Genomic DNA, 19,292 nt, shown 5'->3' with positions numbered 1-19,292 from the left:
GCATCTAAAACAGTCTGTGGTCGGATTGGCTCTGAGCTTTGATAAGCTCGCAAGCTTTGCTGACACAACGTCCTTCGTATTATGTCCTGGATGGAGTGAATGACAGAATGACCCTCTGCATTACTTTGCAGTTGGGGTCAGTACAGCTCCCATGCATAGCAGACAGTGATGCAGTCGGTGTTTTGAATTGGATGCAGACAGTGGTGGAAAGTAACTAAGTACATTTACTTAAGTACTGTACTTAAGTACAATTTTGAGGTATTTGTACTTTACTTGAGTATTTCCAATTTCCAGTACTTTTACTTCTACTCCATTACATCTCGGATCTAAATATTGTACTTTTACTCCACTACAATTATTTGAAAATATTAGTTACTAGTTACTTTTCAGATATCAATTATTATATTATGAAACATGCATTAACCAGCCCTATTTTATACATAGGCTATTTGAAAATAGCAGATCTACAAGCTCACAAGATGCAACGCGTTGTGAGCTTGTAGATCTGCTATTTTCAAACATTTTAGTACTTTTACTTTTGGTACTTTAAGTACATTTTGATACTACAATACTTTTGTACTTTGAGCTTACGTTGTGAGCTTGTAGATCTGCTATTTTCAAACATTTTAGTACTTTTACTTTTGGTACTTTAAGTACATTTTGATACTACAATACTTTTGTACTTTTACTCAAGTAAATTTTGAATTCTGGACTTTTACTTGTAACAGAGTATTTCTATATTGCAATATTGGTACTTTTACTTTAAGTAAAAAATGTGAGTACTTTTTCCACCACTGGATGCAGACAAAGTCCAGAAGCCAAAGTGAAGGGAACGCAGACGGGAGAGAGACATATGAAACTTTTCGGGGGGTTGAAGACAAGGTCATCGTGGCATTCTTTATCGGTTGTAGGTGTTTGAGTCAGCATGCAGGCACACAGCAACACTATTGAAATGGAAATACCCCCACCATGGGAGTTAACCCTTTTACACCGGGAACGCATCTGTGTTCTCGGTCATGGTAGCAGATATACAAGCTCATAGTTAGCTTGTATATCTGCTCTTTACTTTTTCTGTCTTTTTTTCGTGAAAATGTGTGCAAAACTTTGAATATAAATGTATTTTTAAAGCTTCTGGGGGGAAAAGCGTATGTTGCTATTAATCAGTTGTTCTCAAACTTTTTCATGTCAAGGGCCCACAAAATGATATGTATTGGAGCGCGGACCCCCATCTCAAAATACGTTGTTCCAGAGACCCCCCCAGAAGCAAAGATTTGAGTAAAGAAAATTATAGCTTTAAAAAAAGAAACTGTACATTCAAAGATTTGCACACATTTTCACGATTTTTTCCAAAAAAATAGCAGATCTACAAGCTCATGGTGCGGCACTCAGTCCCGCACTATGAGCTTGTAGATCTGCCATTTTTGAATGGCCCAAAGAAATACAAAAAATGACACGTGATGCGTTCTCGGTCTGAATGGGTTACAGGTAAACAGAGCACAGCCCCTGTTGAGAGTCCTTGAGTAACTTTCTGGAGCTGGGAATTCTGACTGAACTATCGAGCGATGTGACGGAATCAATGCAGCGCGTATATATTTTCATTCCCCTGGGTTGGCCAGGCGTGTGCGGAGCGGGCCAGGGTGGACGTCATAAGGGGAGGTGTCTGTATAGGCTCCTTGCGTTTGAACTTGACGGTGCATGGGTCCAGAACAGGAGCAGGAGGGGAGGAGGAGAGGAGGGGAGACATGAGGGGAGGAGTGGAGCGGCAGAGACAGCAGGAGGGGTTGGGATTGGTACAGGTATAGAGATAGCAGTGGTGGAAAGTAACTAAGTACATGTACCCAAGTACTGTACTAGTAATGTTTTGAGGTATTTTTTTTTACTTTACTGGAGTATTTCCAATTTTCAATACTTTTACTTCTACTCCACTACATGTCAGAGACAAATATTGTCTGCACTACAACTATTTGAAAATGTTAGTTACTACTAGTTAATTTGAAGATTTTGAATATTATTACAAAACATACATTAACCACTTCATCCCTATATATACTTTGGCTATTTGAAAATAGCTGATCTACAAGCTCACAACATGTCGCTTTGCTTTGCTGTTAGATCAGCTATTTTCAAAAGATTTTTCTACATGAAATGTAGAAAAATGAACTTGTGAACTTGTGAAATGGGACGTACTGCATAATGAGTACTTTTACTTTAAGGTATATTTTGATGTCTATACTTTTGTACTCTCACTGTACTTTTTTCCCCTTTTTTATTTCTTTTTGGGCTTTTTATGCCTTTATTGATAGTACAGTGGGTTGACAGGAAATGGGGAGAGAGAGATGGGGAGTGACACACAACAAAGGCTGTCGGGATCGGGACCCGAACCTGCGTCACGCTACATTGATCCTAGGTGCCCGTCCGGGCCCTCAAGTACTTTTTGAACACCAGGCTTTTACTTGTAGTGGTATAGATACTTTTAAGTAAGTGAAAAATGTCAGTACTTCTTCTACCACTGAGAGATAGAGGGAGGAGTAGGTACCAACTACAAGCCTCCTGTACCTGAGCAGAATGGAGCACTATTCAGCATATTAGGAGTTGTGCTAGCGCCCTCAATTTGTCAAACTATAGCATTAGTGTCAGCATGCTGTGGTGTTTGTCAAAACGTTGCTGGGACCCCAAGTTGAACTGTAGGAGAATTAAAGCAGATTTGCAGGTTTGCAAATTTGTTCCAGAGGAAGTGGTAAATGGGTGAGTGAGTCTTCAGAAGCATATTTATAATTCTTTATAATTCATTTTGAAATTATGGGAGCATACAGTAATTTACAAAAAAACGCATATCATGAGAATTGAAAGAAGACTTTAAACTAGCCACTGAAAATGTTTACTAAGGTCATAAAACCAAGCGTAAAGTCCGGTCAAATACCCATAGAAAATTCTTCTACAATGAACAGGAGGGGAAATAGCGACACCCTCTAGAGGCCATTAATGAGAACTGCAGGGTTTTCATTGCTTCCGCACTGGCTTCAATTGAAGCGGTGGATGCTTGCCGCCTGACTGGTGGGGGGGGGGGGGTCATTTCACAGCTTGGTAGCCAGGAGGGAGAGTCGCTTGGAGTGTTGGCAAGGGTGTCATAGCTGGTGTGCAGGAAGGGTGTAGGGGTGGATCATGTCCTGAAGGTAGAGTGCCATGCCCTTGATTGCCTTGTAGGTCATCATCAGGTTTTTTTTATTTGATACGGTGTAGCAATGGCAACGGCTTCTTTACGCCCCCCCCCCCCCCCCTCCCCCTCTCTCTCTAGCTGTCTGCCTGTCTATTGCCTTCTCCCTTCCTCTCCATCTCTCTATCTTATCTCACACACACACACACACACACACACACACACACACACACACACACACACACACACAGTGATCAAATGGATAGTGCTGTGATTGACAGTGAGAACCAGAGCGCTGCAGGGTTAACAGTCCACAGCCATCTATTATTAAGCATCAGGCCCAGTCAAAAGCAGTGTGTGTGAACTTCATGCTTGTATGTACAGTAGGACTATCTGTATGCAAAACAATGATGAAGTGTGTGTGTGTGTGTGTGTGTGTGTGTGTGTGTGTGTGTGTGTGTGTGTGTGTGTGTGTGTGTGTGTGTGTGTGTGTGTGTGTGTGTGTGTGTGGGCGTGCATGCGTGCGTGGGTGGGTGGATGGTACATGCACTCTCCTGCATGCATTTTGAGCTTGCGCCGGCGCAAATATTCATACTGGTGTGCTTCCATAAACGCACGTCTGCTTCTCTCATTTTGGAGACAGACAGCTGAACTAATAAGTACGAACAAGGCTGCCACTTGGGACCTGCTGCTGTCCCCCGTACATACCCAAACTCTTGTCAGTCACTGACAAGCGCCATGCCCATGTTAAATCACCACACAAGTCTGCCTCTTTCTCCTGTCCACTGCTATCAGGATGCTCTTTCTCCCGTGTCCATCCCTCTGAGTCTGGGATGAGCCGACCTCATCTGCCTCCGCGGTGCAACCGTGTGATCTCTATGCCGTGGCGAGGCTCGGCCGATTGGCACGAACGACATATAAGCGAGCCTCGGTTGGTATGCAGAGCAGGTTGTAAACCGATGGCTGGGGCTTTAATTCAATGGCTCTCACATGAAAAGGCCAGCGAATGAATGTGTTTTCTTTTGATGCTCGGTCGCCACGCGATCTCGCCGTGTGACGAGACGTGTCGTGGAGCCTTGCAGGGGCTGAATGGTGTCTGACACGCTGAGATAGAAATAAGGAACCCAGACAAAGATAGAGATGCAGAGGAGATGGAGAAAGGAGAGACAGGCAAACAGAAACGGGGGGCAGATAAAAGTGAGGCAGAGTGAGGGGGGAAAGAAAAGACCGGAGAGAGACAGAGCGGAAAGAAAGTTGTAAATAAATAAAGGCTAGGAGAGGGCAGGAGAGGAGGGGAGGGGAGTGGAGAGGACCCGAATTACAGAGAAAGCAACAACTGAGGTAGGCGAGGCAGCGACAGTGAGTAGAAGGAGGAGATAGAGGACTTTCATTTGGCCACGCTGCCAGTCTGTGCCTTTCTGCACAGCGAGTGATAAAAGACCCAAGCCAACAGAGTCCACCTAATCAAGACAAACCCCTCAACCCCAACCAACCAGGGAGAGAGACAGAGTAGGCTGAGACACTGATGAAAAGGAAAGAGGAAAGGGTGGGCGCTGTTCGGTTTTCCGAGAGAGGGAGAGGACATATTAGAAAGTAGCTTGTTTGGTGTTTGGAGACAGAGGAGATAGAAGAGAGAGGAGGGAAGTGGGAGTACTAAAAGCAGAGAGAGAGAAAGACGGAGAGCGAGAGAGAGAGAGGGGGGGGGTTGATAGAGAGAGATGTAGGAGTGTGTGCTGCTGTGGTCTGTATTTCCGACGAGTGCTGTGGAGATGTTTACAACAGCCCGGACACACCCCATTAATAACTTCACCACTGAATATCCAGACGCTTGTTTGTCGGTGTGGGTATGTGGCCATGGAAGAACTGTGAGCTGTGCTGTGCTGTGCATTTGTGCTTGTGCGTGTGCGTGTGTGTGTGTGTATTGGGAGAGTATTATAAGTTGAGTAATTATGTCGGTGGCTGTGGTTGTAGAAGCTAGTGTGTGCGTGCGTGTGTGTTTTCTGATTTTGTCTATATTAGGGCTGTCAAAAGATTACATTTTTAATCAGATTAATCGCAGCTAACGTGTGATTAATCATGATTAATTTGTAAATATGCCCCAAATATGCCCATTTTCTCTGTATATTGTTGTGGAAACGGAAAGATAAATTACGGCAGATATATGCATTTAACATGTGTTTATTATGACAAATATAAAAACCAAGTGTGCACCCTTGGTTGTGATACTGAAACGGTGAATGAAGGGGATAATACGATTTATTGCGAACGCGGAAGGATGCGCGGAAGGAGGCGCGGCGAAGCCGCGCCTCCGACCAAGTGGAGCTTACTATGTAACCGCGCTCGGGTTGTGTGTGTGCCCGGGTTGTGTGTGTGCAGCCGCGCTCTCATTGGCTCGTGCCCCCATGTGACTCACGTGCGTGCACTGCCTGTATGCAGCCGCCAGAGTGCGCCAGAGTGCAGGAATTTAGACTATGCTCTGATTAAAATGCACAACACACACACACACACACACACACACACACACACACACACACACACAGTCAATGTTCTCTCCCCATCACGGTGAAATAACACGGATTACAAGTCCGTAAATACACAATATTTTCGAGCTGCGTTCGCTTCCCGCGTTCGCGCGTCTTACTTGTTAACTACTTACAGTAGTGAGGACGGAAGAGAGTGGGGAATTGTGTGTGTGTGTGTGTGGGTGTGTGGTGTGTGGTGTGTGGTGTGTGGTGTGTGTGTGTGTGCGCGATGCAGCCACGATTCCCTTGTCCCCCTCCTGACCACACCTGCGCAACTTTCAAAGAAACCAATACCATAGATAAAGAAAGGGGATCTGTGTGTACATAAGTAGAAGAATTTGTTTGACTTATGATATCAAATGATCAGAAATACATACATTATTATTATTATAAAAAAAGAAAAGAAAACATTTATATTCCTCTGAAAGAGAGAATAAATCGTAGTGGGCACATGTTCCAATGGGCATGATGCCACTGACAACAAGCTCAGTCAAGCAAGGCGGAGAACGATCCGAGGAAAACAATGTAGATAGGAGACATTGTTGCCGGGGCAGGTAGCACACATTTTGCAAGAGTGATGTGTGCTTGAATTTGTGTGTACATCTGTTAAGGGGTGTGTGTGTGTGTGTGAGTGTGAGTGTGTGTGCGTGCGTGCATGTGTGGGTGGGTGGGTGGGCGTGGGGTGATGCCTGTGGGAGTAGAAGCTGTGTGGTGGTATTTGTGGGGGGGTCTCTGGGCATAAGAACCCAGCAAAATGAAAAGTGCACTGTATCCTCACTTGTGTTCCACCATTTGACGGAGTGCTTCCAAAGATAGACAGAGTCGGACGGAGATACGTAGGCTGGTGTCTGCTGCTGAATGCCAGCCGCCTGCCAAGAGAGAGGGGCTAGGAGGAGGGGTCCGCAGAGATGGGAAGCCATGGGATTGTGAAAGTGGGCCGAGATATGAAAAGAAGGATGAAGTGAACAACAAGTGAAGTGGTGATGTAAATGGGAATTGAGCAAAGCTATAGCAAAGTAAGTAAATGAAGCACGCACATCCACAGTTTAAAAAGCCAGGCGCTGGGCAGAAGCAAACATCACAATAGAATGGAGTCTGCACACTGGATCAAGCTCCAAAAGTATTGTTTTGGAGCTTGATCCAGTGTAGTGTTTTGTGAAGTGAGCAGAGCTATGGGCCCCAGGAAATGTTGAGAGAGGAACAGAAATTAGTCCTGACAGAAAAGGAGGAGAGGGGAGGGGAGGGGAGGAGAGGGGGGCTGGAGGAGAGGAGAGGAGAAGGGAGGGGAGGGCGCAGGTGAAGAAGGGAAGGAGTGATTGGTTGGACAGTCTTTTGTCATGCAGGTAGCAGAGTGTGACAAGAACTTGAACCTAAGCCGCTGTCTCTACCCCATCATACCTAACTCACTTTGACAGACAAACACACACACACACACACACACACACACACACACACACACACACACACACACACACACACACACACACACACACACACACACACACACACACACACACACACACACACACACACACACACACACACACACACACACACACACACACACACACACACACACACACACACACACACACACACACACACAAAATTGGCGGACAGGTCCGATGTTCCTTCACAATTACTCAGAAACACAAAGCCAACATTGGCGCACACACTTGCGCGCCCACACACACACACACACACAGATTCAAACACCAAAACACAAGCAGACGGAGCAGATTCCGTCCCACCTGCCCACAAACCCACAGGCATATGCGTGAACGTGCACATCCAGGTCAGCTGACACACACACACACACACACACACACAGCCGACAGGTCTGGCACAAATGCAGTACACAAACAGAAGGCTTTGACAGGTCTGCCTCTTTGACTGCAATACAAATTACATGAAACGAATAAGAGCAGGAGGTCCTGTACAGAAACCAAAGCATTTTGATTATGAATTGCAAAGCAAAGCAGCAGAAATAAATTTGTCTGGTAGTGTAATTATCCACCTTGATATACTGTTATGCTCTGATTAGAGCACGCAGATATATATCATTTAAAATCTTGTCAGCGGGATTCATTGCTGCTGCTATCTGCTGCTAAGGTACCCCCACACGCGCTCACGCGCACACACGCACACACACACACAAAAACAAACGTATTCAGTCACACACAAGCTCACTTTCTCTGATACTCGCGAGTTGAACGCGTACTGTACGAATACGTTATTTCCATAGTACAATGCTGGGTGATTCCTCAGGCAAGATGTAATGAACTCAAAACACTGATGTGGATTATACGGACTGTAACTCCCAGACATCATCGCACATACTGGCATCCACAGTGTTCAGTATTTATTATACTGTGCTGCTCGCTTTTCTACAACTACTGCAGCCACGTTTGTGACTCCTGCCAATTTCACCCTATAGCTAAGTTCAAGTTGTGGCGGTCGGGCGGGCAGATATGCCCATATATGGATTGAACATTTGCAATGCAACGTGTTGTCAACGAAATAACCCAGCAACGGCAGGCAGGCAGGCTTATAGAGGGAATCAGTGAGAGCAAGGAATGAGGGAGAGGGAGGGAGAGTCGGAGAGGGAGAGAGGCCGGGGGAGCAGGAGAGAGAGAAAGAGAAGCAGAGAGAGCCTAATTCGCCCAAAGCATACACATTGTTCACATCGTTCTAAATACCAAAGTCAGGCAACCTCACCAGGATGGACAAATACCAGGGCATCAGCCTGAGCTCACAAGCCAAGGTTCAGACCCACGATGGTGACACTAAAGAGCTTGAGATCCTCACAGGCGTCCCCTGCAGGACACCCTTTGATATGACTGAGGCCTGGGTGAGGTCTAATCATTGGAACCGAAGCCACCAGGGAGTTGTCTATGGAAGTAGTGAGCTCCTGCATGGGGCAGGACTTACCTGGGAAGAAGAGAAGCTCGGTCTTGTCTGGGTCCAGCTTGAGGTGGTGAGAAGAAGACATCCACTGTGAGATGTCGGCCAGACACACAGTATAGCGATGCGCTCTTCACACCTGAGTGGCAGACGGGGTTGTGTGTGTGTTAGTGTTTGTGTCACACAAAATCTCTCCCTGCATAAGTTGTTCAGTCTCAAACAGAGCCGAATGGCAATTCGGGCAGACTACATAGGGTTAAAGAAATCACGAATATCTGTATCCGTCGGCCGGCCCGCAGGTCGAGAGGCAATAATTATCTGTGTGTTCAGGAGATTGTATGCATTGGCTTCCCTGACTGGCCAACCCAAACGCTCCGCTTCACAGATTGGCATCACGTCCCTGATTGGCTAAGCCAACAAGTCAGCTTAATTTATTGGCCGAGCTTTGCATAACAATTGTGTCGCATATCAGTGTAAATGGAACATTTGTAGACCTGGCATCCTAGTGTGTATAGTTTCAATGTACAGATTATATTTTTTGACATTATACTGTTTAGACTGATGATAGGTTCTTGGTTTACCTATGATCCTAGATTACTACTTCCATGCATTGGCTGATGTTTACCTTGCTTACTGTAAATCGCTCTGGATTAAGAGCATCTGCTAAATGCCTACAGTGCAAATTATATAAATGTCACACTGTCACCTGTGTAGGTAGTATATGCCAAAACATTGGAATCAAACACAGTCCGTTGATGCAAAAGCAAGTATTTTTATTCACCTTCTTTCAGAAAGTCCAGGGGAAACAATATATTACTGGCCCAATTGGCACTAGGTCTGCTCTCTACTGCAGCCCTTCACTGACTGCATAGGTCTTGGTAGGCACCCATCTTTTAAAGGCTAAGCCCCTCCCACTGGACCATACCAATCTTAAATTGACTCCTCAATTTACACACAAACCAGTTATTTCTCCAATGTCTAAAGACATTACAATTCACATTTAACACATTTAAAGTGTCATCACATTACAACGGTTTCCCACAATAATAATAATTCATAATAATAATTAGAATACCCAATTTACTCAGACCCACAGTTGGTATGATTCAGGAGTGTGTGTGTGTGTTCATGAATATGCAAACACAAATGTGTGTGTGTGTGTGTGTGTGTGTGTGTGTGTGTGTGTGTGTGCACGTGTGCGTGCGTGCATATCTATTTCCAGGCTATGGTATAGGCCTACCCCAGGGCTCTCCTCTAACCCGTAATGTGTCAGAGTTTGTGAGCCGCTACAAGTCTGATGGTTTCATGGACATGCTACATGACAAGTGGTATAAAGTGGTGCCCTGCGGGAAGAGAGTGTTCGCCGTGACTGAGGTAAGTGTTTCTGTGTCTGTGTGTGTGTGTGTAGGAAGCAATCAGCTATGGTAGCACTATAAAAGACCTTCCCTGTGGGAAGCAGCCAAGATTGGCTGCCAGTTTAAACTCATATACGCACACATAAACACAGTCACACACGGTGAGACCACATTATACACACACACACACACACACACACACACACAGACCTGCAGGTCTAATTGGCAATCTAGACCAAAGCAACAGGGATGTAGTAACTGTCTTGAGTTATGTGAGGGCTGAGTCGTGATGCACTGTGAAATCCTCTGTGTTAATTCAACTCTGAGAGTGTACAAAACTAGAGGTTCGGGCCGAACATCTGGAGTTTTTTTCCCATTCCAAGTGGCTATGACTGAAGTTTGCGGGCCCTGGGTAGACAACCAGGCCTGGCGGAGATCTGCGCTCTGAGGAGGACCGTTCTCGTTAAGGCAATCAATTCTACATGGTTCAGCCCTTCAGTAACTGTTGTCTTGCCTTCAATTTGATATTGCATCAATACAAATGATGTATCGCCAGACTGTCTCTCTCTCTCCCCATCTCTCTCTCTCTCTCAAACACGCGCGTGCGCACGCAAAGTGAGGCCGCTGCTCCGCATATTGTGATTGAGCTTTTTCTTTTTGAGCTGGACGCGAACGGAAATAAAAGCCTGTATACCGAGGCTATCATTGAGCAGATGTGCCGTTACCCTCCGTCTTTTCCAGTCACTTTCATATGCGATGCAAACGTCGAAGCGAGTGTTCGTTTTGGTACAGCGCCGCTCTGCCAATTATAGCCAATCACAAATCGGAACGGCGTCACACACACACACACACACACACACACACACACACACACACACACACACACACACACACACACACACACACACACACACACACACACACACACACACACACGTCACGTCCGCCACGTGAGCAGTCCTAGCCAATCAATATTGATGTAACCAAATGGACCTGTTGGTTACATTTGTACACCCTCAGAGTTACAAATGGATAAATTAACACAGAGGATTTAGCTGTGTACAGAAGGTGAGATCCCTAGATTGTGCACACAGTTTATATTTGGTATTATATCCCTGCTTTGGCTTTTTGAAAATCCCAGTATTTTAAGGTGAGTCGATTTGCAACCATTCACCCAATTACACACAAATACGCAGCCACAGGTTCCACTTCACCCTGTATGAGGAAACATATTACTGCTGTACTGATACCATTTGAAATGGAGACAGAGCGCTTTTCTCTGTGTGTGTGTGTGTGTGTTCTTGCCCTCTGCTGTATTGGGTGCAGAAGGAGGTCACTGTTCTCTGGTGGGAGTGTCGTATCAGCATGGGGCTAATTGCCATCAGATGGAGGTGTGTGTGTGTGTGTGTGGGGGGAGGAGGAGAAGACATGATTGGGGAAGAGGTTCTACAGAAAGAAAACCAAGGTCTTCCTCCAGGCACATCAAAGCCTCTGAAGAGATAAATGGTTATGTCAGAGGGGTGTGGGTGCGTGTGTGTATTTGTGTGTATGGGTGCGTGCGTGTAGATAGATGGTTATGTCAGAGGGGATGTGATGTGGGTGTGCTCAGCACAGAAAACTGTTCTTTCAATTAATTAATTAAGACTCATTTTTCACTTCTCCCATTCCCTTTTATTCTTTTGATTTTCTTCCCTTTTAAACAATTTCCTTGCTCTCCTGCCATTTCTTCCGATTATATTACTTTATGCTTCCATATCTTTTATTTTTTTCATTTCCCTCTGTCCCACTTGTGTCCTCGTCCATATTCTTCTCTCTTCTCATTGAACGCTTCTTCTCTTAACTCCCAATTGTTTCAAGTCGTGTTCTCTCCTCTCTACTTTCCTTTCTCGCTTTCTTTGTCCCTTTGCCCCTCCAGTTTTTCTCTTTCAAAATGGCATTTGAAATTCAGTATTTCTTTCAGTCAGACACTCTCACCCAAATGTAAACCACTTAATGCAATGATATGGCATTGTGTTTGGCGGTGGTGGCTCTGCTCCCATGATGCTCCGGAACATTCTGCGCAAGCATAACAGACTCTGAGATCACAAGCTTGTAGATCTGCTATTTTCAGTGTGTGACACAAGTGCACAACTTCATAAAAAATCACCCATAAAGATACACAGTTATTATGGGCATGATAATAGACATATTAACCCCTTATAGGGCGGAAGAACCTGAAGATACTCCATAGTAAATACAGAGTAAAGACCTAGAAGGAGGCTGGGGATGTGGCAAGATATGTTGAGCATGGAGTCAGTGTCGGTCTTTCTTTTAGGCACTCGGGTGGTGCAAGGATAAAGTACCTGTCCACCTGGACAGGTACTGTCTGGGGGTTTGAATCCACCATGGTACATCCGGCTTGGCTGAGCATCTGTACAAACACAACTGGCCCAGTGTCGGTAGCCTGGAAACCAGACAAAAAAGCCCTTGGCAGATTATTCTGGCCCGACTCGGTTTTGATTGGATTTCGCTGCCCACGAAGTTGTGGGGCACCAATCAGGGCCCAGTATGCAAATATGGGGCGGGTTTATCACCAGAGGCATTTTTTTTATCCATCCCTTGGAAATGCAGATGCCACACAAAGATTCCAGACTAATATCTACGCAGTGATATTAGTGTGTCGGGGGGAGGGGGAATCCGGGAGGGTGTTTGGCACTGGGCCAGCGACTCCTATACTGCTGGGTGAGTGCCTGTCAGGGGCATTGAAAGGGAGGAGTAGGACTGAGGCGTTTCTCCTCGCTGGTAGGTGAGACAGTAGGGTACAATAGCAGTGGGAACACAGAAACATGTGGGGAGGGTTCATTGGCATAGCAACACAATTATGAGTAGAAAGGGGTAAAACATTTTTGGCTATATAAAAAAAGAAAAGTGAGCATCGGTCTGCTTAAATAGATAAGCAGATAAGAACATATATGAAGGACTGTACCAGTATGTGATTGGAGGGTGTATGAGCGTGGGACTGGCTTGACTTCCATGCCTGCCTGAACCACCACAATGCTCCATTCTTGCAACAACATCACTGATGACAGTGCTGTCTGTTTGTAAGATGTCAAATAAAATCAGTCAAATGTCAGTCAATTAAATATCGAAATGTACTGAACCTCATCGTATAAAGTATTCATATTGGACTGAATATAATCATCATGTTGCACTGAATAGTTTCTGAAAGAATCGTACTCGGGTCAGAGATTTACACCCCTGTTAGAAACCATTTTAAGGTTTGCACTCAAAATATGGGTTTACGTCGGGGGGGTGTAAAATGAGCACAGACCATTTCAGCCTGTGGCCATTCATCAGTATAGCCTACTAAAATTCTAATTTTAGTACGCTGATGATGGCCAGAGGCTGAAACATTTGTCCTCTTTTTCAACTCCGCATAAAAACAGTTTAAAGCCTCTCTCATGCTTAACTCCTACTCCATCGTACAATGGTGTCGTGTGCCAGAAATATCCAACGGATTGTGAGTTTGTAGAGCGCCTATTATGTAGAGCGGCTCTTCAACACCGTCGTACGACTTACAGCATATAAATCAGGCTTTAGTCATCTTTTGAGAGCAAACCTTTTAAATAGTATGCATCATATGCCATATGATTACAGTAACATCTACAGCCAGCATAATGTGCCAGTGAGAAGAAATGCATTACGTTCAATCAAATCAGTGCTTTCACCGCTCTTCATCTCCCTCTTCTGACCTGTCCTGTCTCTCTGCTGCCTCTCTCTTCCCTTCCTCTTTTCCATCTATTTCGCCCTCTACATCATTGGTTCTCAAAGTGGGCTTCCGGGGACCCCTAGGGGTCCTTGGGGGGTACCAGGGGGTCCCCAGCAAAATGTGTTAATATAGCATCACAATGATTTCAACCTTTTATACTTTGGCTATTCAAAAATAGCAGATCTACAAGCTCATAGCGTGGCACTCTGTGCCGCGCTATGAGCTTAGAGCTTAGATCTGCTATTTTTGAAAACGTGTGTAAATTTTGCAAACTTTTGAATGTATATATTTTTTTAAGCGAACTTTGTAACTCAAATCTTTGCTTCTGGGGGTCCCTGGAACAAAATATTTGAGATGGGGGTCTGCGGATTTGAGGGTCCTTGACATGAAAAGGTTTGAGAACCACTGCTCTACATGTTAGGTCTCCCTACGGCCCGAAGAGATACAGAGAGTAAAGTCCCATATTTGTATCAATCATTATGTCTCTATTCATCACTATCTCCCTTTCATTCTCTCTCTCTCTCTCTCTCTCTAGACTCTGCAGATGGGGATCCAGCATTTCTCGGGTCTGTTTGTGTTGTTGTGCATGGGAGTGGGCGGAGCCCTGCTGACCTACTGGCTCCACACCAGCCAGGTGAGAGCACGTGCACGTGCACACATAATGAGAAGTACAGGATGTACAAAGGACATAACACACACACACACACACACACACACACACACACACACACACACACACACACACACACACACACACACACACACACACACACACAGTGGGGTAATGTTCCACCTGCTGGGAGATTTAAAGCATACACAAACACACAAACATACACACAGCATGTACATAAAACAATGCAAAACAAGTGTACACTACACAAACACACTACACACACACACACACACACACACACACACACACACACACACACACACACACACACACACACACACACACACACACACACACACACACACACACACACACACACACACACACACACACACACACACACACACACACACACACACACACACACATATTGACTTTGAGAGAGAACCACTGATATAGCAACATAAGTTTAGAAGACATTAGTAGAATGGGCCTCAGGTCTTAATGGGTTAAAGTACTAAATGCTAGGAGCTAGGGCTAGGAGCAGTGTACCTTACTGACTCACTGACAACATAAACAGTATTCCCCCAAGAGCTGCTAGATGAATGCCCTTAATCTGTGTAATACATTACCTAAAGAAATCAAGGAAGCAAGCTCAGTAAACATCTTTAACAATTTAAACCCCTTATACTTTGTTGAACAGTGTCCCCCAGAGGCCTATACAATAGGCAGTAGGAAGGCACCCTGCCCTTTTCCCTCTACACCAAATGTCTTCGCTGTACACAGCCGACCTACAAGCTCGCAACATGTCATGTTGCAAAGCGTTGTAATGTTGCAATGGTATGCTGCGCCCTCTTGTGTTATAAATCTAAAATGACAACCCAAAGCCACAGCACTGTTGGTGAACAAGTGTGGAATTATACACAGACTTCCCTGAAAGAAATACATGAAAAATTCAAACCACATACTATGGTGGCCCTAAAGGTTAGGCTTTTCACAGACTCAAACAAAATTATGTTTTGAATCAATTTGTGGGCCAATTCTGCAGACACTTCAAGGCAACAGGAGAACATTTATTTGATGTCGAAGTCATGTGAATGTTAATGAAGGAGGGACAAGGTTGCTAAAGGCATCGCTTCTCAACATCATATTCTCTTGACTTGGAGTGCTGCATAAATGTCAAGTGTTGTACTACGAGGCTCTAGCCAGGCCCAAATGAAGTGCCTGTGGCCATGTTTTTGGCTGAATGATGAAATTAGTCTGTGGGTGCCTAGGAAGACTTCCTCTCCCACACTCTTGCATTCTTTTCTTTTGGAAAGGGCAAACACTCCCGGCGAGCCTCCAGCATCCATCACACACTGGCCTGCCTCACTGCACTCCAAATGCATGACCTAGGATAGGTTTATCTCTCCAGATTGCCCCTACACCGTGTGAAATTGTCCCTGGGAAGCAATTTGACCAAAACAAAAGAGGAAAGACAATCGTCTCCGTTAGCCATGACCTTCATACGTAAAGCGCAGACGCATAACATTGAATCTCTAGATAGTGTTCTATCTGAATACAGAGACAGAATTCAAATTCTGTTGGCTTTCAAAATCCCACAGTTTGAAAGTCTAATCCTTTCGAAGCAGCACACCCAATTACACTGCAACAATGCTATCCCAACAAGATGGAAAGGTGGTGAGGTCTATTATGATTTCTCCCTTTGATATGGAGACAGACAGGTCAAACTCTGGATGTTTGACAAGTAGCATTTCAGCCTAAAAGAAAGCATAAAGAAAACCCACAGTTTTCGGAAGCATGGTCTACCATGACCGATGATTTCACCGAACATCTCCTCCCTCAGCTCCAATTTCTATTGGCTTTGGACAAAACAAATATTTGTTTTCACACTTGTGCTTTGGTGACAGGTGCATAGGGGGAAAACAACAGATCAAAGTAAAAAAAAATGGGCAGAATCAATCATGCACAATGTGCAACATTTTGTTTGTAAGACATTTTCCTTTGTCTGATGAAAATCTTGCTAAGCGTAACGTTACACCGATTAAAGTAGCCTACAGTACAAGTGAAGACGGGATTCTGTTCTTTTTATTAAACTGGCTTTGATCAAAAGCTTTGTTAAGTCAGGCACCTTAGGCAAAACAAAAAAGGCAGCCGTGACCGATACCTTAGCCACTCTTTCAAGTAAAATAGGGAGAGATATTTAAGAGCATTTAAATAAATAATTTGAGTGGGTAGACTAGAGGGTCAGATTTGAGTCACAGGTACAGAGAGGGAGAATAGTGGTGGAGTTCAGAACAAGTGGGTTGTACAGAAGTTGCACAACTAACCAGCATGTCTCTCCATTGTTTTTCTACATGCAGAAAATACACAGAGCCATCAACACCACCTATGAGGATGTTGGGAAGGTACTGACCGGCCTGGACCAAAGGTAATTAAGCCATACCTATAACTTTGAGTTTTTTAAATAATGAGTTTACGTGTGCTTTAATGTTGCATTATTACTCAGGATATTGAAGGATGCTGATAAAGATTTCATGAGCATGTGTAAAAGTTGTATTCCTTTCATATTTGCTAGGTGACAATGTCCCGTCACCATACTGAATCATGACTATATCTACTATATTATTTTATTTTATTGGTTTATTGGTTGCTCTGTTTATATGGTAGCATAATTCAATACAAGCCTGTACTGTCATACTTTAGCCAAATATGATTTATCCCAAATATGAGCTAGAATGTGGAATTCTCCAGGTTTGTAAATTCACTTGTCAATCAGGCTTAGTAAGACAAATCTCAGATTTGATTACACAGTCAAATCCATAGTGTTAATTTACCGTTTTGGTTATATTTACACTGGAAAATGAAATGGAGATAACACTGGAGATTTCACTGTGCAGATTGGCTTGTATTAGGTGCCGTATATTACGTTACATAACATAACCTCAATTCTTCTCCAATCCCCAGCCCCTCCCCTTGTGTATCAGAGAACTGCACCCTCCACAGGAAGCAGCAGCAGCTTCCGCCCCTTTCCCCTCCACCGTCCCGTTCTGCTGCAACTGTGTCTGGTGGAGACACCACCAGCTCCTCCTCACCGTCCCACGAGCCCAAGGAGAAGCGTGTGCACTTTGACCTGGAGACGCTACACAGCTACCGCCTGCGCACACACACCGCCTCGGTGTGAGGGCGGCCCGGCATGGTGGGACGTCCCGGACTGGGCCTGACGGGCTTGGGCCTGGGGACCCTGGGGGGTCTCACGTCCTCTCCGCAGGTTAACCTCCAAGCTAACGGGGGCCCGGCCTCGGCGCTGTCCTCTGCAGGCTTGGTTCTCTCTCCCCTGGGGAGCAGAGCCTCCCAGGCCTGCCTGTGGGAAGGGGAGCTCCAGGAGCTGCAGGGGCAGATCTAAACCTTCCGCACCCAGCTGAGAGAGGCCCTGGCCAGGAGGGCAGAGATCCAGAGCAGCCTGGAGAGAGAGCGCAGCGGCCTTGGCCGCAGGGAGACCAGTCTGGAGAGGGAGAGGGACAGGCAGAGGATACAAACTGTCAACACTCTGGACAGGAGTGGCTCCGGCCAATCAAAGCTCCCAGAAAGAGACAGGACCAGCCAATTACAAACCCTGAACAATCAACAGACTGTGAGGCCTAACCAATCAGGCGGTCTAAGCACTCTGGAGCATGGGAGAAGTAGCCAGCTGAACACTGTTAACAGTTTGGACAGAGGGAGAGCCACCCAACCACACACTGTTAATACACTGACAGGGGAGAGGACCGTCCAATCACGTACTTCCACCAGTTTGGAGCGAGGCAGAGTCATCCAACCAGGCACTGGGAATAGCATGGAGCGAGGGAGAACACTCCAATCACGGAACACTGCTAGCCTCGATAGGCAGAAGGCTAACCTATCACGTACTGTAAGCACTTTGGAGAGGACAAAAGCCAACCCGTCAAGTGCGGGTAGTGGGACTTGACTGCCATTCTGTGAATGCCCCATTCTGTGAAGTGTAAAGACGCAGATGGAATGAAGCATTTGACATTGGATACTTGCATAGCCGCGGGAAGAACTTTTCATTTGGACGTGCAGAGGTGATGTTATGGACGTGATGGTTGATGCCGACCGGGACTTCATCACAATTGCAAGAGATGTTGACTTGAGTCACTTAAAATTTTAATCATCTTATCCATCCATAAATCAAGATCAGAGACAATATCTGACCCTGTTTACCTCAACCAAAAAGATTCTCCAGTCAGTGTGAAGCTAAAATTACCAGTTTTCCTGGCTCATTGCCATAGAAAAGAAAGTAAGCAATTTCACGGGATATTAAACCCCTTGCACACTCAATAGATCACGTAAGTAAGAATGAGCTCGAACAACTTGGTGGTCAATTAGGCAATGTTAAATGATAATGCTCATTTTCGGAGACCAATTGCACAGGCATGGGACCGTACATTCAAAGCTGCTTCCTTGCCAACAGTAGCCTACAGTATCTGGTGAGAAACGTGGCAGGCTGCAACACTGCACAAGCACATGAACATCAGCAAGAGCACAGCAAAAAAAGCAAAAAATGGAAATAAAAAAAACAGTCTGATTAAGAACCATTTGGAAAATACACGCAACGTGTTCTAACTGTGGATACTGAGTGATTGCACATAGCATAGTTAGACACTGAAATTAACACCAAAAATATGTTTTAGACCTAATATTTAATGAATTATATAAAACGAAATATGGGAAGATAAGGAGCAACAGAAATAAACTAATGACGTGACCATCAGCGTAAACTGTTTCACTCAAGATAGTGTACCAGCCTACTGTACAGAACTGGCATAGTCCTCTACATGCACTTAAAGTCCCACAGCCAGAGAAGCATTTCACCAGTAAAAACAGTGTCCAGAAGGCCATCGATTCTGCTTGAGGGGTTGATTTGTAAACCGTTGGACATCCCTTTGGACTGTTATAGGGCAATAAAAAACCCAGCTCCAACAATTTAGAATGAATT

General features: G+C 45.1%; 1 pseudogene across 1 annotated transcript in view; it reads left to right on the top strand.

Annotated features, from left to right (window-relative positions):
- The window catches only part of LOC308074109 (glutamate receptor ionotropic, NMDA 3B-like), a 79,032-nt pseudogene extending 60,769 nt beyond the window's left edge, over positions 1-18,263 (top strand). Inside the window, exons 12-15 of the transcript in view lie at positions 9,803-9,954; positions 14,219-14,317; positions 16,660-16,727; positions 17,264-18,263. The product of the transcript in view is annotated as a glutamate receptor ionotropic, NMDA 3B-like (transcript). The remainder of the gene's footprint in view (positions 1-9,802; positions 9,955-14,218; positions 14,318-16,659; positions 16,728-17,263) is intronic.
- Positions 18,264-19,292: the final 1,029 nt, after the last annotated feature.

Source organism: Gymnoscopelus braueri, assembly GCF_963280865.1.
Source record: "Gymnoscopelus braueri genome assembly, chromosome: 19".
Lineage (NCBI taxonomy): Eukaryota > Metazoa > Chordata > Actinopteri > Myctophiformes > Myctophidae > Gymnoscopelus > Gymnoscopelus braueri.
Note: the sequence above shows the minus strand (reverse complement) of the source record. Positions and strands in the feature narration are given on the sequence as shown.